Genomic DNA, 15,415 nt, shown 5'->3' with positions numbered 1-15,415 from the left:
GTCTGCCTTCTACCGGGAGGAGCAGCCAGAGAGGATCCCCAAAGGGAAGCAGGAAAGGCTGGCAGTGAGAGGCTTACCTGCCGGGGGCTCTGAGGGTGCTCCGCCCGCCGGCGGAAGGGGGACAGTAAAGGCTGGAAGGAGCTCCGGAAGAGGACAGTGCTCGCTCCCAGCAGCAGGCTACTCCCATATGACGCTACGTGACAAGTGATGGTGTGTCCTTTGACAGCCCTAAAAGGGCCCTCCCACGTAGGAACACAGGAGGGCGGGAGAGGGTCACTGCAAGAACTGAAAACTTCAGCATCCAGATGGGGGTGGATAAGGCATTTCCACCATCCTCAGAGCGAGAACGGCTCGCTGGGAGCAAGGGAGACAGGCCAGGTCCTCAGCACACTTACTGCAGGACCCAGAGGACCTGTGGGAGCGAGCTCTGCAGTGTCTGGGAAGCTGGGGACCCGACAGGGCCCACACTCGGTCATACAAGCTGAGAAGGGCCTGGGGAACTTGAACAATGAGCTCCTTTCCTCAGAGGCGCAGAAAAAGAAGGGGTCCAGGGCTGGCACCCACTGGACCACACAGGCCGAGCTAGGCCTGAGCTCCCTGCCATCCCAGGGTGGCACGTGAGCCTCAACAGAACCCAGACTTGCAGCTTTGGGGGAGGGGGGACACATGTGAGGGTCGTAATACTGTCAGGCCCTTCTCGAGGTTGACAGCCAAGAGGCAGCCACCCTGTCAAGCCCAGGGCCTCCACAAAGCCTGTGGGGCTCTAAGGCTTAGGAGTACGGCGGGCAAGAGGGTGGGAGGATCTGGAGCTTTGGTCCCCACCCTCCCTCTATGTCTCTTCCCCTGGCCTGGAAGAGGCTCTGCCGATGAGTCTCAGCTGTTAAAAATAACCCGCCTTTCCATCATGCCGTCAGCCACACTCCGGGACAGTGTGTTCCAAGGACCAAGCTGCTCTCTGGGGACCAGAGCAAAGGGGCGAGGAGGGCTGTGGATGTTCCTGGCTGCCCCGGGCCAGGAGCGCATGCGCGGGGCCAGGGCCCCCAGGCCGTGAGTCGGCTCGGGCTCCCCAGGTGCTGAAGAGTTAAGTCCAGTGATGGGAGCCCAGGGTGCTCGTGGGGTGCTGGGGGTGCCTCAGAGGCCTGCAAGTCACTGTAAGATGTGTGGACCTCTCCTGGTGACCTGGAACCCAGCAAAGAAGAGGAAATAGCTGTGCCCACCTATTGCCATGTGGTTTCCTCCTCTGGTTCCCAAAAACATGCCTGGCTGGGCCCAGAGGGGACTTCACAGAGAATCAGGGAGGAGGAGGGACTTGGGATGCAGGTGAAGCCCATGTCCCTGTCCCTCTCTGCTGTCGCCCCCTCCCCACAGGAGAGGAAGAAAGTAGCAACTGTACTCAGGGCTAAGAGACCAGGCTCTGGAGACCAAAGACCTGGTTTGAATCCTGCCACGCCCCTGAGAACAGCATGACCTTGAGAAAGGTACCTAACCTCTCTGTGCCCTGATTCCCTCACTGGTAAAATTGATGCTCACGGTCCCAACTTGCAGGGTTTCTGTGAGGGCTAAATGAGTTCCAGATGTTCGCTAGATGCACGGTGCCTGACAGTGAACGCTCAAGAAATAGCATCATTCTTAGAGAACCACAGTTGAGAGTGCTGGCTGTGGAATGGAATTTCAAATCCTGCCTCATCTATTGACCAGCTGTGTGGCCTTGAGCAAGTTGCTTGACCTCTCTGATCTTTTATTTCCTGGCCTGTAACATGGAATGATTCCACTCACCTCCTGCAGCTGTTGCAAGTCTTCTTGTGTAGGTGCCCTGAGGCTGGTGCTGAGTGTGTGGAGATCACTCAGTAAGTGTGCAAGGCTCTGGTCAGGACAACATTCGAGCTGGAGCCCCAGAGAAGGACAGGCAGAAGGCAGAGGACGGGTGGAGGCAGAAAGGCATTTCCTTTGGCCCATGCCTCTTTAGGAGCAGTTGAAGACCTTCCTGGCCACACACCACACAGGCCTGAGGCTCTCGGGTGTGCCTGCCAGGGCTCCCCGCAGAGCCCCACAGGCTTCTTGAGGCCCCTGCACAGCAGACCTGTGCCAGCCAGCAGGCCCTGCCTGTCCCCATCCACATTCACGCTATCCCGCCGCACCCAAGGGAGATGTAGAGACAGGCAGAGACAAGGAGACAGAGGGAAGAGGCTTGGATCCAGGGAAGAGGAAAGAAAAGGGACAGATGGAAGAAGGTGAGGGAAGGGAGGAGTGAGAGGGAGACCCAGACACAAAGTGAGACAGAGAAAACAAAAGTCACAGAAACATTCTGGAAATTTAGAAAATAGTAGTGACCTCTCTGAAGGCCAAATGGGAGGGAGGGAGGGAGAGGCACCAGCTAGGAGCCCCATGGTGGGGGCCAGTGATGGAGCTGGAGACAGCCTGACTCCCCTGCAAACAGGGCTTTACCTAAGGATGGGTACTATGTTGTCATGACAACCGATGTAGCATTGAGGGTAATTACTGTGAAGAAGGGAGAAGAGGTGGCAGCTCTGGCTGATGTTACACCCCAGAGAGGGAGGTCTGGAGGCAGCCCCAGCTCTCCATCTGTCCCTGTCCCACCCCAGCCCCTTCCCTGGGCCTCAGCCTCGGCAAGGCCTTTCCAGGTCAAGGGTGCCCTAGGGTGGATCTTTTGAACTCCATCCATGCCCCCAGGCCCTGCCCTCCTCCCCATCCTCCTAGGCCTGACAGCAAACACAGGCCATCTCTGTGACAAGTATCTCAACATAACTCTCCCCACTGCCCTCTGAGCAAGGTACAGCAGGGACTTCATTTTACAGATGACAATACTGGTCAGGGGAGGTGAATAACTTCTCTGAGGTCACACAGTAAATGTGCCATAATCTGAAGGCAGCCCTGGTGCTCCACACAGCCCCTTCCCAGATGATTCCCTGAACCCAGGGCTCATCTGGGCAGGCCTACAGAGGGCTTTTCTTGACCCCTCACCTGCAACACGTGTTAGGAAGGGTCAGAGACAGCATTCGTAGGTCAGAAGAAAGGAGGGATAAAATGTTCAATGCACCTGGCTCTCAGCAGACATCATCCCATTTTGTCTTGAGATAATTATTTCCATTTTATAAATGAGAAAACAGCTTCAAGAGAAGTCACTTGCCCTAAGACCCTACTTGGTTGAGAGCAGATGCCACCCCTAGCGCCCTGTTGATGAGCAGCCGTCTACTCTGGGTGGGTGGTGGCAGGGGGCAGAGCAACTCATTGGACACCCCAGTATGTGAGGACTTGGAGAGCTGCTTCAGGGTGACAGCAGGGCCTGGGCTCTGTTTGTCAGGGTCCTGAATCTGAGGCTTGGGGACCTCAGAGAAGAGGCCAAGACTCCAGTCCAGCTCCCTACAGTTGAGGGCAGCCCCTGCTATAAAACCTGTTGCCCATAGCTGTCCCTCTGCCTCTGTCCTCTGGGCTGTTGGCCTCACATCCACAGATCCTCCGGACAGATCTCCACCTCAGGACCTCCAGGCTTGGGGGTGGTGGGACATCCCAACCCCAAAGTGCCAGGGCAGGGGCAGGAGTGGCCTGGTGGGGCAGTGAAAGAGCAACCAGGAAGTGCATGCTTAGCCTTAGTGACCTCATCTCTGGGATGACAAGGCGTTGGCTTTTCACAGGCCTTAGGGCCTGTGCCCTGGCCTAGAGCATTGCTTGGCTGGTGTCACACTGACAGCAGGGCTCTGTGATTAGCCCCTGTTACCATACGGGACTGGACCCAGAGGAGGTCTGCCTCGGGCTGGCCAGTAGTGTGTGGGTTCTTGACTTTGTGTAGGAAAGATTTCACAGACCGAGTCCAGGTGATTTTGAGAGTACCTTTATTAAAGCTGGGGACCGTGAAATGAAGGAAGGGCTTAGGGTAAAAGAAGCAACAGGAGAGAGACTAGGTGGGGCTGCTTTGACTCACTGAGAAATAAAGTCAGTAAAAGAAGTGAGCCAAGGTGGGGCTGCCATTAGCTCACTGGAAAGTCAGAGAAAAGGGGAGCCTTGGAGACAGGTTCAGGGGGTTAGCCCGGGACGAGCTGCCACTGTCCACTGCTGCCCTGGTTGCAAGTCTCGTGGGGTTCCTTAGAGTTTAGAAGAGATTGCAGAGGTAGAAGGCATGGGTGTGCTCTAGTGAGAACTGTGCTGTGAGTTCTTTGTCTTGAGGCTTTTTATCTTTTGGCTCAAGGGGATCCTAGGGAGGTCTCAGGGTGAAGGTCTTAACAGAATAGTCAGGTGTGTCCTTCAATATGTTGATTCATAAAAGTGCATATAGAAGGGTCAGGGGTTATTTTCTGGTTAGTTTTATTTTCAAAGAATGTTATCAAAGAAGGACCAGTACTGAAACCGGGAATGGTCTAGAATGGGTAAACCATTTGCTCCTAGGTGTCCTTGGTTAAGGAAAATAAAACCTTGTGATTCATTAGCTGCCTGTAAGTTGCTCAAATTGTTTGGCCTTGTTTAATTATTTTGTCTCAGTTTCCTTTATTTCACTTGTCAAGGAATTTTCCTAGCTTCTTGCTATCCTGCCTCACCCCCATCCCATCTTGAAGGAGCCTCTTCTAGGAGGAGACCCTGATCCCAACATCTCCCTGAAACAACCCCCAGAACTGGAAAGGCTTGTGTGGGTGGGCATGACCCAGCTGGGAGGGACAGCAAGGGGCTGGGGGCTTCCAGAGGCTCTGAGCTGCCTGCCTCTGGGGAGTTGCTACCGAGGAAGAAGGCGTGTGTGCATGCCTCTGTGTGTGTGTGTGTGTGTGTGTGTGTGTGTGTGTGTGTGTGTGTGTGTGTGAGAGAGAGAGAGAGAGAGACAGAGAGAGACAGAAAGAGATGGAGAGAGAGACACAGAGAAAGATATTACTAGTGGGATGGAGCTGTGATATGTAGTTCGACGTGAGCAGGGCAAGGACGATGGGTCAGGTACAGAGGTCACCAGGGGGGAAAGCCCCAAGTGCCTAGAAAAAAATTGTAGGATAGGACCTCAGCCCCAGGGTGGCCTTTCCTCCCCTAGCATATCACTAGTCTTGCGGTTTGGACCCCCTGACCTTTCCTCCCTGGAGATACCATCTAGGCCTCGGTTGTATTTCAGCTCCAGGCCCAGGAAAGCAGCAAAACCAAACAAGCAATGTCCCGGCTGACCTCAGGACCAGCTGCATTGGATAATGACCCCCTGCCCTGGCACCAACCAATCAATCAGTGGAGACCCTGACCCTGAAATGACATACCTGAAAAGCTGCTGAATATTCTATTGAGATCTTCCCCTGGGACGTCCCCTAAAATCTCCACAGTAAAAACCCTTAGGACAAAGGACCCAGTGAGCTTTCCTCTGCATCTCCTTCTCATTCCCCCCTCCCCCTCCCTGTCCCCCCCAGTTACCTTCCTCATTTCTAAGCTCCAAGGGCCCTCCCTTTGCCTCTATAACTTGTCTCCTAAGCGCATTCCTTTTATGATTACTTCCACCTCTGTGATTTTTTTAAATAAACATTCTCTTATAGTTTGAGTCTTGACTCTGAATTCTTTCCTAGCCAGGCCTCAAGTACCAAGGTTGCTGCACCTAGGTCCGGTCTGACCCCATGGGTCTAACACCCGGTGCTATTCTGGCCACCCCCACAGAGCTGCAGTCGGTGAGGCGGGGTGAGAATTTTGAGCCCTTCTAGAGAATTTAGCAACAACAGACTTAAAAAAAACAAAGGAACCTGGCCACTGTGGCTCAGCTGGTTGGAGCACCATCCAGTGCGCCAGAAGTTGCAGGGTTGTACTCCTGGTCAGGGCACATACCTAGGCTGTTGAGTGCGATCTCAGGGGCACATGCAGCAGGGGCTGGGTGGGGAGGATTGTTTCTCTCTCACGTCAGTGTGTCTCTGTCTCTCTGTCCCTTTCCCTTCCTCTCTAAAATCAATAATACATATCCTCAGGTGAGGATTTAATAATAAATAATAAAAACAAAGGAAGAGAAGAGAAAAGAAGGAGGCGGAATCAAGACAAGAGGGTGAAGGGGGCCAAAGACCATGCGAGCTGCTGGTTAGCGCTGGGCTCCCTTTTGTGCCCCTGGGCGCAGGCCTCTCCTGGGCTGGCCCCATCCCGAGGAGCTCACTGCAATCTCGTGCTGCCTCAGCCAACTGTGACCAGAGGGGTGCAGGTGAACAGTGACAAGCATTCAGGGCCTGAGAGTGGCCCTGCACTGAGGCTCAAGGGCAGCCACATAGACGTGACCTCTGGGTGGTCAGGGTTCGCCCCAGTGGAGGTTCTCCTGAGGACTGGGAGACTAGCATGGGAGGGAGGGCAAAGGGGGTGCACTGGCCACAAGCCGGATCCAGTTGAGTCAAAGGAAATTGGTGTGTGGAGTGCAGGGGCAAGGTGGCCTGGGCAGAGGGACAGAGGCCTGCGCCTTCTGAGGCCCCACCCAGGCCAGTGGTCAGGACCCCCAGAGTCAAGAGAGGGGGACAGGATGGGAGATGGGCTCCTCACTGGCGTTGCCCCAGAGCCAAGGGTCAGAGGGCACAGGGCCCATCGCATTTACCCCTCAGCCTCTGCAAAGCCGCTCCCAACCGCTGGAGTGCAGGGAAGATGGGGAGGCACGTCATCAACAAGCCAAGCTCTTAAGGCACCTGGAAGCTGGGGGAGGGGGGAGCGTGTTGAGCTGAGGTGGGTGCCATATGGACCCTGAGGACTTGTGGGGTGCTGGTTCTAGTCTACCTCCCACCCCCACGCACAGGCCTGTGACCACAACTGCAGATGGCCTTTCCCTGTCCCACCCTGCCCCTTCTTCAGAGGGCAGGTGGCAGTGGTGGTGCCATGCCTGAGCTGAGGCCCAGCAGAGTGCCCTGAGTGTTGGGAAATCTGGGCTCAGGTGTGGCTCCAGGCATTGCCAGCTATGTGACCTGGGACAAATCCCTAGACCATCAGGGGGCCCATTTCTGCATCTGCAGAATATTGGGGTAGTAATGAAATCTGAAACACCAGGTTTGCTCTCTGCCTCCAAACAGGGTCTCAGTAACCTGGTCCCTCTTGCCTTCGCCCACAGAGTTCCCATCTCCTGCGTACCACTAGTGGGGTGTCAAAGGAGTGCTCGGGGAATGGTGTGCTGGGCATGCAGTGAGGGGTCTGGAGACACCCGCAGGTCCCTGCAGACCAGAGCCACTCACCCAGACCGAGGGAGCAGGAGCCTGAGAGACTTCAGGCCAGAGAGAAGAAAACAAGCAAGTTCGCTGGCCTTCCTCAGCTGTAGCTGTGCTGTATCTCCCCCCCCTCCCCCCCTTTGCCTCCTGCTCCTGACACTCAGCCCTCTTCTCCGCTTCCTGGAGCCAGGAGACCCTGACATCCCAACTTATTTTTAGTCCGCTGCTTCTGGAGCAGAACTGCTGGCCCTGGGCCTCACCCGCCCTGTCCCCTGCCTCTGGGGAATAGCCTGGGGCCAGAGGGCACCTCAGAACGTGAGGGAGCACACACCCGAGCCGAGCTGTAGCATGGATAGCATCGACCCCTGCAAACCCCTCCACCACCCCTGCCTGAGATACCAGCCACGAGGAGGCTGCAGAGCGCCCTCCCGCAGGCCTCCCTTCGGGCCTCCTGCACTGCCACAGCCCACCAGTCCTGCCTTCCCCAAGTGCCAAGTGTCCTGTCATGTCCCTGTGTCCATCCTTCAGTGCTCTGCAGCCTGGGTGCTGGAGGCCTCTCCCTGGCCCCTCCTTGCTCCAGAGTGCAGGTGGTGCTGGCTCTCTGCAGCCCTTCCAGCTGGCACAGAGCTCCATGCACTGGAGAGTCGGGGCAGAAAGGGCCCAGGTGCCCAGGCAGGTCCGACACAGACACCTCTAAACTGCTCATCCTGGACCAGCTGTCCATCCAGTGACCGCAGCCAAGATAGGCAGGGGTGGAGGGGATCCCTGGGCGCAGCATCTGCCTACCTCCACTGTCCCCAGCAGTTCCTCTCAGGTCCCAAACTTGCACATTCCACTCACCCAACCAAAGCTGTGCTGTGGGGGACTCGCAGCTTGGGCAGCTCCCCCAAGTTGGCTCAGCCAACAACCAAGCCATTGTTCAAGCTCCTTCGTGAAGCTCTAACTGCCCACCCCACCCCATCCACTCTTCCTCCCTCCCTAGGAGGAGTTCAAAGAAATAGGACTTTCTCCCCTCGCCACATCTCCAGGGTAAATTAGCAACCTTGGAGCTGGGGGTCAGGGCAGCAGGCCAGCCAGGCCCGCCCTTCCGTTCTCGCTCTGCCAGGCAGTCAGGCCCCGGCTACACAGTGAACACGACACGTGACTGTGCCAGCCCTCGGGCTACTCACAGTCTACTGGGGACAAAGCGGAGGAGCGGACAGGTAGGGAAGATACCTAGCCTGCTAACTGGTAATAAGTGCCAAGGAGAAAACTTCACGGCTGGGAAGGAAGACAGGTGGTTGGCTGGGAGGGTCCGCATAAGGTGTGGGGGTCATGAGTACATTGATGGATGGGGCTGCAGGGGAGACCCCGCTGTGGTGGGCGCTGTGTAGGTGAATGGAATCGGGGCTAAATTCTACTCCCGGAACACAGGGAGCCACCGTGTCTGCTCACGCCAAGTGGCAGAACAGGCAGTGCGGGCGGGCGAACTTGAACCATCCGCACCTGGCTGAGGGCACGGCTGCCCTTCCCACTCTTCCAGCCCATCTCTGGCCCCCGTCAAGGTGCTGTCCCAAGAAGCCCCCACTCACCCAGTCCCTGCCATGCTGCCTGGCCTCGCCCCGCAGCTGGCCCCCAGACCCCCCTCTGCTGGCAACTGTGCATCCACGTGCAATTTTCTCAGAATCCCTGGGGTCCCCCCTGGCTGCTCACATTTGACCCCTGGGTGCCCCCTACACAGAAGCACTACAGGAATCCTAGGGGTCTCCAGAGACAGCCCTCTTTAAACCCCAACAGCCCCCTCGCACCAGGCCGGGCAGCCCTTTCCTCCACACCCGCTGGGATTCAAGGCCAGGATTCTCCCTGGGCCCAAGGGGCACGTAGGCTTCACCTTGCACACGCGCTGCACTTGTTTGAGAATGCCTGCCCAGTGCTCCCTGCAGCCAGGTCGCTGCAGCTCCTGGAGAGAGTTTTGAGGCCCACTGCTGCTGTCTGTCACGATCACAGCGGTCAGGCTGCGAGCACAGGGGTGCTGTATTTGACTGGTTTGCCTGAGCACCTTCGCCTCCCAGCCACACACTTAGAAAGGCTGGCAGAAGCTCCGGGTGGGAGAGGCTTTGGATCCCTGGAAGCATAGGTGAGGCCGGGGGTAGAGCAGATTCCGTAAGCAGGATGGGGCCATCGTCCAGGACCCAGAGTCCACTCGCCCTCCATCAGGCCCCTGAGCAGTGAGTTAGGGGACACCTTGGTCCAGAGAGTAGTCAGAATGCCTCTGCCATCCACCGGTGACAACTCTGCGCTCCCATACTCTATTAGAGTATCTTCTGTATTATCTCTCTCTCTCTCTCTGTCTCTCAATACGCCTCTCCAATCTTAAAGGAGCCAATGTTATTCCATTTTACATATGAGGAAGTCGAGGCTGGGAGAGGGTTCATGGTTTGCCTGAGGCCACACAGCCAGTAAGCTATGGGAGCCAAGTTTGACAGCAAAGCCAATACTTTTTTCATGCTGTCACCAGGATGACCCAACCACACCCTCTCTCTGCCTGTCCCCTCTCTGTCCAGCCCCACCTACTCTTCCACGCTCCAGGATGGGTCCCAACACCCCTTACCCTGGATGCTCTGGTGTTCCCCCAGCCCTGGGGAACAGTTCCCCTGACTCTAGTCCAGCCAAGGCCAGGATGGAATCTTCCAACAGAATTTTTCTAGGAAACTATGGGACAAACAAAACAAAACAGAAAATTTGCACAGCAAACCAGAAACGCATTCCTGGAGCGCAAGGGTCCCCAACCCTAGATGACCAAGGCCAAGGCTGTCCCCCGATTGCTGGGAAACCTCACTCATTCCACAAATGCTTCCCACGCACCTGCTCTGGGTCAGGCTGTGCTTCTGGCGAGGGGCACGGGCATCAACCGAGCAGAGCCCCTGCCCTCACCAGGGAGGCCCCCACGACTGGGGTTCATGCTGGTTTATTTCCAGGAACCCTGTCTTCTCCCCATGTCATTCTAGGCCCTGCAGGGTTTCTCCAGGAGCCCCCCACATACTTTATGCCCTCCCAGGAGGACCTCACCCACTTCCTTCACTGTTGCCCCCAGCTCGAGTTCCCCTTCTAGCCTTATGTTAGACACAATGTCAAGCACAGGCTGGCTCCTGCCACACCGCACCTTCCCCCGCACACGTCCCCTTCCTTGTTCCACCAGCTCCCAGCCTGCCTTGGGGAATGAATGAATGAATGAATGAATGAATGAATGAATGAATGTCTTTCAAGATGAACCTTCTAATGTTTCTGCCACCTAGATTTCCCTGGGACACAGGCGTCATGGCCAGGACAGGGAGGTGGCTAAGGATGTTATTTGAGCCTGGGGTGGGCAGAGGAGGAATCCTGGTGGGCCGAGGGGGGGAGCTCCTTCCTGAATAACAGATAATCAGGAAAAGGCAGGGGTGAGGTGGGGCAGGAGAGACCGACTCAGTTTCCTCACCTATCAGTCCTTACCCAGTGGTTCCCAGGGCAGCACCCAAGACATTATTTTAACCAGGCTCCAGCTCAACTCCTTCATCTGACAATGAGGAATCTGAAGCCCAGAGAGGTGAAGGGACTTGGTGGCCCTGCTGGGACCATGACCCAGCTTCTGGACCAGGCTAGTGCTTCTGAAATAGCTGACCCCGGCCAGTGTCCCTTCCAACAGTTGCCAGCCCTGTGTCCATTCTAATTCCAGCTGCCAGGCCAGCAGGGGGTGGAGGGGATTGGCAGCTGGAATAGCTGTGTCCAAGCGGCACCTGTCAGAGGGAGCCCAGGGCCTGGTGGAACCTCCTGCTCTGGCCATCCCCACCCAGACCTCTTCTGAACTAGGAGAGGAGGGCTGGCTCTAAGCCTTGCTGACCCCAGTGTCCAGGGACTCCCAGCAGCAGGCACAGGCAGCTCTCACGCTCCCTGCCTCACAGCTGCGGCTGGGCTGGGCTGGGAACTGGACGACACAGGGACACGGGCTCCACGCAGCCCCAGTCCAGCCCTTTCTCCTCTCGAAGCAGCCAGGTACCCCTGGGATTGGAGGCAGTGGCACTCCAACTGAGTTCTGGGTGCTCTGAGATTGGAGTGGCCCAACCCCCAGGCCCAGAGGGGCCTGCGTCTCCCCAGGAAATCAAGGACAGGACCCCCCGCCAGGCTCAGCCCCTCCCCCACCTGGTCTGCTGTAGGGACAGGGCCCCACAAGGGCAGCATCAGGTCACAAATAGCCCCCACTTGCTAGGGACAAGGGCTCATTTTCAGTCTCCAGTCTGTTCAGATCCCCTTGCAGCCAAAGGTCCACAAAGCCTGCAGGCCCCATAAAAAGCCAGGGCCATCCAAGGAGATACAGAAGTCTGAGGGTCAGCAGGAGGCAGACTGGGGTCTCAGAGAAGGGGGAGTGAGTCACTGAGGACCCAGAAGTGGAAAGGGCCAGGAGAGGGGAAGAGAGGGATAAAAGGGCAGTGGAATCCGGGGGTAGAGGGTGGATATTAAAAGGGGGGGGTACCTCTCCCTTTGAAATCACTGCTAATCAATAGATGGTCACAAGGCCAAGCCAAGGGCAGGAACCTCTGGCCAAGGACTGGGGAGGGTGTGAGAAGATCAGAGCCAGTGGGCCCTGGGGAGGGTGCAAGCTGACATCCAGGCTCTTTCCAGCCCTGGCCTTCTGACAATAGCCTTCCCCACACCGCCGGACGGATGCGGGAGCACAAAGGATCCCAGAGTCTAATTTTAGCCCTGTGCTCCCTGCCTCCCCTGCTAACAGTGAGCGGAGCCTGGGAGGGTGGGAATGTCCTCCCCTGCCTGGGCCCTGCTCTAATGGAGGTGCCAACAGGCAGGGAGATCACCCCTAAGCCGGAGTCTCTGCAGGTCAGAAGCTTTGCTGGGCTGGGAGGTCCCCAAGCCTGCTCCCCACTTTGGGTGGGCAGCAACTAAGGCCAGTTAGTGACACAGTTGAGATTAGATTGGGTGGAATTGTAATCCTGGCTCTGGATAACCTCAGACAAGATCCTCAACTCCCCTCAGCCTCAGTTTCCTTACCTGTGAAACAGGAATAGTAATGGCTCCCATCTCAAATGATGCATGGCAGGCACTGGCCCCAGTGACCCAGAGCTGCCATCATTCTTCTCTCCACTGCCCATCTCAGAAGGCTCCAGGCTGACTGGTCACTCCAGATGCAGTCACTCCACTGAGGTGCAAAGGCGAAGAAAACAGCCTGATCCTGTCCAGGAGCCCTACTCAAGAACAATTAATTAACTCCTGGGACCTCAGTGTCCAGAACTCCAGGAGCTGGATGAGCTGGGTTTGGAGTGGGACAGAGATGGAGCCTCAGGCTAGGGATTCCTGGGACTATAGGGGCAATCCCTCGGGGGCAGGCTGGGACACTGAGGCCCCAAGAGGGAACCAGCCCTACCCAGGGGCAACCAGACACGTGGTGGCGGAAGCAGGCATGACCCTGACCTTCCCACCATGTCCCCGCCATGATTTTCAGTGGCATAGAATCCCACCCCAGCATTGCCACACACAGAGACCAAGCGCTGGAGCAGAAGTCTCAGCCAACACCAGGGCAGCAAAAGGTTGCCCAGTACCCCAGTATCAACTCCAGAGGGAGATGCCTCCTCCCAGCCAGCAGCAACCTCATTTGCAGGGGATAGATGGACAAGGTGGCAAATGCCCTTCCCAACACTCCCCCAAACACACAAGATGGAAGTCATGCAAAGGATTGGGAGGGGACAAGAACCTGATGAACCCACAAGCCCGCCTCCACCTTGCATCTCAACAGCAGGCCAGCTGGCCCTCCTGCCACAGCACCTTCTGAGCAGGTGGGCCAGGGTGCCTCCTGCAAGAAAACTCCAGAGAGGAATTTCCAGCACCTCCAATTTCTCAGCAGCTGGCCTGAGGCAGGGGCAGGGTCTCAAAGCCCTTTCAATGGTGTCCTCTGTGACCTAAGGACCCAGATTCTTAGAGTGGGGCAGGAGTGGGGAGAGGTCTTCCTAAGCCCTCCCACCCAACCTCTTCTTTGTCTTCCCCATCGGTTGCCTCCCCTTGGTCAGGGACATCTCCAGAGGTAGAAGTGTCCAGCCAAGACTGCTCCCAGCCACCCGGGAGACTGCCAAGCCTCCTTGCTGTCCTGCTGTCCCTACCCTCACCTCCAGGCATTTGCTAGGACTATTCCTGGGAGGAGCAGGGCCCCCTCGCCCATATCTGTTGCTCTGAACCCACTTCAACCCACTAAGCCTAAGATGGGCTTAGGGTACAATCTAAAGTAGGTGCTGCTCACACAGAACAGCAGGAAGGGGTGTGAGAGGAGAAGGTCCAATCTGGAGCCAGCAGTCCTGGGATCCAGCTCAGCTGTGCACACAGCACTGGGCAAGTGCCCAGGACTCTGCTCCTCGGGTACTGAGAACTGAGTTAGGTAGCGGGGACATGCCAAGCACAGGACCTGGCCTGCAGCGGCCTATCAGCAGAGGTTTCCTCAATGTGGGCCTGTCACTCCTGAGTGTGGCTACAAACCCTCCGTATGGAGGTGTGGGGACAGAGGGCAACCTGGGTTCCAGGCCCGGCTCCACCACCACTTGGCAACCCTGTAAAACGCATACCATAACTGATGCATCTTGTAAAAATGACAGACATGAGCAATCACAGCACTGCACCTACTGAGTCGGGCCCAGATGCAGCTCAGAATCCCCACGCAGCCAGGCCACTGAATGAAAGCTGGTCCCAGAGATGGGACCACAATTTCTCTGCATCTGAATTTCATAGCATTGTGATTTGGGGACCCAGCCTCGGTTTCCTCTTCTATAAAGTTGCCACACCGGCAAGGTTGTGAGGCTCAAATGAGATAATGTATTCAGAATGAAACGCCAATAGTCCAGCTCCGGCAGGGAAACTTTCTGCCACCATCTCCAGAGACTGCGAGGGAGATTCTGCCCCAGGCCCCTGGGCTTACCCCTTGTTGATCCTCAGGCAACATGACTTGGGCCTGGATGACTAGCAAGGTAATCAGAGAGTTCCAGAAGAGCGATGGCTCAGGGAAACAGACGAACTGCTCTGATCTGCCCTAGCCAGGCCTCGGGACCTTGGCAGTGGGTGCAGCCTGTTGGGAAGGGCTGGGAGCCTCTCAGGGTAGGGCCTGGCTTTCTTGGTTAAGTCCTCAGTGGAGCTCCATGTCCCCAAGTCCACCAATGTTGGCAGACACATGGAGTCCCCCCTGACAAAGCCTGTGGCCTTGGGAAGTATGAACCCTGGGTCATGGTAGAGGTAAAGGATGGCCTTACACTTCCACACCGTGGGGTCTCACTGCTCCTCCTCACCCTCCCCTCCCAGGCTGCACCCTCCCTGGCAATACCCTAACCAACCCCAGTCTCCTGCTGGCCATGGGACCAACCTGCCCTGTCTGGCCTGAGGCTGGCCGGGAGGTGGATCAGGAGGCCTGGTGGACCGAACTCCTGTGCACAGGGCAGCTTTGGGGCCTCAGGTGCTTTCACTGGAAATGAGGAGACTCCAGCTCGGACATGGGGACTGAATCTCAGTGTGAGAGCCTGAAGCACACCAGCTCCACTCACTCTCCTGCCCTCACTGAAGGCAGCAGCTTCCATTCCACGGAGCGCCCTGCCCGTTCTTTTGCCCACACCATGTGGGTGGCATCTGATCACGTCCGTGGCCCCCACTCCTGCCCCTGGCTGCCCAGCAAGGCCAGCTTCCGGCTGACTCTCAAACTATCAAGTCCACCACATAGCACCCTTTGCATGTGCTGTTTCTTAGCCTGCCTCTGGCGGTGCTCCTTGTCTTTCCCCAAGACCCAGCCCAAAAGACACCTCCTCTGGTAAGGCTCCCTTTCCTTCTTCCCAAGCAGCCAGTCTCAGGCTCCCCTGGCCACTTCCACCCCCACTGGCTTGTAATAATAAGGGATGATTCGTGGACAAAGCAGGCAGCTGGGTTGGTAACCAGCTGGAGGAGGGGAGGGCCACCATGCCAAGTCTGCTACACGTGGCTGAGGGATGACTACAGCCAGCAGTCTTGGGCAACGACGACACAGTGTGCTTATTACAAAATATCTTTTATTGATAAAATAGCTCAGACTTTTAAAAAAACATCTGCATGTCACAATAAGGGGGCCATAGGCAACAAAATTAGGGGTGCCCTGGGGCACAGAGACCAGTCAGCAGATGTCACAAGTCAGCCCCTCCCTCAGGCCCACCCAGCCCAGCCCCAGGGCAATGCCCTGGCCTCACACTGAGACTGAGGAACAAACTGAGGGTCTCCCTTTGGTCCTCTCCATTCTCTCTACCCCAGAAAAC

Source organism: Miniopterus natalensis, chromosome 13, assembly GCF_054644295.1.
Source record: "Miniopterus natalensis isolate mMinNat1 chromosome 13, mMinNat1.hap1, whole genome shotgun sequence".
Taxonomy (NCBI): Eukaryota; Metazoa; Chordata; class Mammalia; order Chiroptera; family Miniopteridae; genus Miniopterus; species Miniopterus natalensis.
The sequence above is the reverse complement of the archived record's forward strand: the minus strand, read 5'-3'. Positions refer to the sequence as shown.